Here is a 2,891-nt window from a genome sequence, read left to right on the forward strand (position 1 = left end):
CATGCTAGGTAATTTCCCAAATGGAACGAACAACGGAAACTTGGGAAATACAGAAATATATGAAATTTAAACAACAAAGTCCTAAGCTCAGTTGAAATGTATCAAGCAAGAAATTACAATGGAAAGGAAAATACTTTAGTATGAAAAAATTAAAAACACTGCATGCTGGGATTTATGAGATGCAGCTAAAGTGTTTCTTAGAGGGCAATTTATAGCTGTAATGTGTATGATAGTGAAGAAGACCTGACATCAGTAGTTGAACTGCCTGTGTCTGTGTTAAGTTTAACTGGGAGGAAAAGAGTAAGGTAATCCTTAAGAAAATTGCAGGCCCTGTCCCTAAGTGTCCTTCCCTAAGTGTTGCAGGAGTGGCTACTGTGTCACATATGCATCAGTAGGTGGCAGAGAGGAGAAAGGCTAAGTGTCCTGACCTGTGAACATCTGAATGATTAATTAGTAGTCTAACATTCCCTTTAAAAAGTGTCAGACAACACAAGTCCTGTGCCATGTAGGTCCAGATAAGGCTCCCAGGGCTGGGAGCAAGCTGGAGACTAGAAGACCCCCATCTGGGACCACGAGTGAGCCTGAGACAGATAACCCTCACATAAGGCCACTCAGATGGGCTCCAACAACCAGACAATCACCATGGGGCCCAAACAGAGAGCTAGCCTCAAATGACCACCAGTCTGGATCATGCAGGCCTAAGTGGGGCAGACTATGCCTGAGATGAACCCCTACCTGGTACCATAATGTACTAGCAGTACCTAGCACTCCTAAGATGATGCCAGATACTCAGAGACCCCAGGTGCCACTAAGAGGAGGAAGTAAGCAGTAGAGAAATGGAAGAGAAAGAGAAACAGAAGGATATGGGCACAATGAAGAGAGATAGGACTGGATACTTGAGAATGAGGAACTACTTGATGCACCTGGGACCTTGGTGGGGTCCTGGCCTGGGCTGCCATGGGGGCAACATCTGGCAGCCAAGTTACCGCCAAAGGCCAAGCAGACTTCCCTGGTCTGGGAGGCCACTGGGGAGATGTTGATGATCTGAGAGCTGTGCACAATTGGTCCCACCCCACACCAGGACATCGTGGAAGAGCTTGTTCCTCAGATGAGAGGGCAAGAGAGCTAACTCTGGCCCTATCCAGCTGCAGTAATTGGGAAAGCCACGAGACACACTGTAGGAGTTGTGGGTGAGCCAGCCTGAGAATACAAGAATGGAGAGATGGCCCTGCTACGTGTCTCCTGTGAGGTGGCATGAATGAGGGAAAGATTCCCACGTCCCCACTTAACAGCTGTGGCAGGTAGGAGACCTGATGCTGGTGTCATGAGAGCAGGGGAGCTGTCCCTTCCCCTACCTCACCTAGGCAGCACAGTAGAGCTGACCCGGGTGTCGAGGATGCAGGCAAGCCATCACTGAGGGTGTAAGCATAGAAGATCTGACCCTGCCACTTCTCTGCTGAGCAGTGACATGGGCAAGGAAGAGATGTTACTCCCCAACACCTCACTCCTTGCCACCTACAGCAGGCAAGAGAGCTGTCCTGATGTCTCCAGAGTGGCAGAGCTGGTCCTGCCCCTCACCTGCTGCAGCACTCAGGAGAGCAGGCCCTATACCTCATCTGGTAAACACAGTCAGGCTGGTCCTGGATGTAGGTGTTGTTGGTGATCCAGCCCTGAGGGTGTGAGTACAGGAGTGCCCGCCCTGCCTCTTGTCTGCGTGAGGTGGTACAAATGAGGGAGAGTCACCCTCCTCCCTCATCCCTTACTGCCTATGGCAGGCAGGAGAGCTGGCCCTGGGTCATGAGAGTAGGAGAATTGGCCATGTAACTCCATCTCGCCTGGGCAATGGTGGGTTGCTGGTGAGAATGGGAGAGCCAGAGAGCTGACCAGCTCAGATACCACTCAGGCCCAGATCCAGGGCTTTCAATTGGCCCACCCCAACATCTACCCCATCTATGCTGCTGGAGTTCATAAAGTCCTACAAAATCCAAAACTGTAGGATCTCCATGACATAGGGCAGCAACAGGATATCTGAGAGGAGTCCAGATGACGTTCCTATATTGACAGAGCAGTAGAATCCAGAAGCTTTGTGCCAGACAATGACTCATTGCAATGAATAGTTGCAAGCCACGATATATAGACAAAAGGATATACTGTGGGACACACTGTGACATACTGCAGTTTCCACAAGATTTTTTTTCTATGTTGGTGGGGAAATTGCAAGGTTGAAGGATGAGATGGGGAGGAGGAGATGAGTGAGATTCAGATGCATGATGTGAAATTCACAAAGAACCAATAAAAAGTTTTTAAAAAGAAAGAAAACAGTAAAGATTACAGCAGAAATTAACAGAAAGAGTGACTAGAAAAGCAATGAATAATGAAAACAGAGAAGGCACTAATGCCTCCCATCTCTCCATACTTACATATATCACCACCTATAAAAAACCAAGAACTTTCTTCTCTTCTTTTTGAATATGAAATGTCATTGTCACTTGTACCAACCAATTAAATGTGGCAGCAGTAACAGATAAGAGTATGTTACATAAGCACAGTGTCAAAGGGGCCTCACAAAAGAGGCCTTGCTGAATAAGAAGATACCAGACAACGAAACAAGACTTGAAACCATCAGCAAGCAAGTATTAATACTGCAAACAGATAAGGGTACGATGTCTAGATCCTTCCAGCCAGGCCTCATTGTTAGCGCAATGCAACCTCATGAGGTAGCCCAGCCACTACCCTGAGCACACAATATCCCTGAACAACTCACAGAGTTATCTGAAATAGCATATGACTGTGCATAGCATATGCCACAGGTAACTACTTCTGACTCATAGTTTGGAACCTCATATGTAGTGCTTCTAATATGATAAATGCTGATTGGATCTCATTATCAG

General features: G+C 47.2%; 1 pseudogene; it reads left to right on the forward strand.

The window, feature by feature from the left end:
- The first annotated feature begins 344 nt into the window (after nucleotides 1-344).
- On the forward strand, nucleotides 345-455 carry LOC120102703 (small nucleolar RNA SNORA17; annotated as a pseudogene).
- The last annotated feature ends 2,436 nt before the right edge of the window (nucleotides 456-2,891 follow it).

The sequence above is a fragment of the Rattus norvegicus genome, chromosome 4 (assembly GCF_021556685.1).
Source record: "Rattus norvegicus strain SHRSP/BbbUtx chromosome 4, alternate assembly SHRSP_T2T, whole genome shotgun sequence".
Lineage (NCBI taxonomy): Eukaryota > Metazoa > Chordata > Mammalia > Rodentia > Muridae > Rattus > Rattus norvegicus.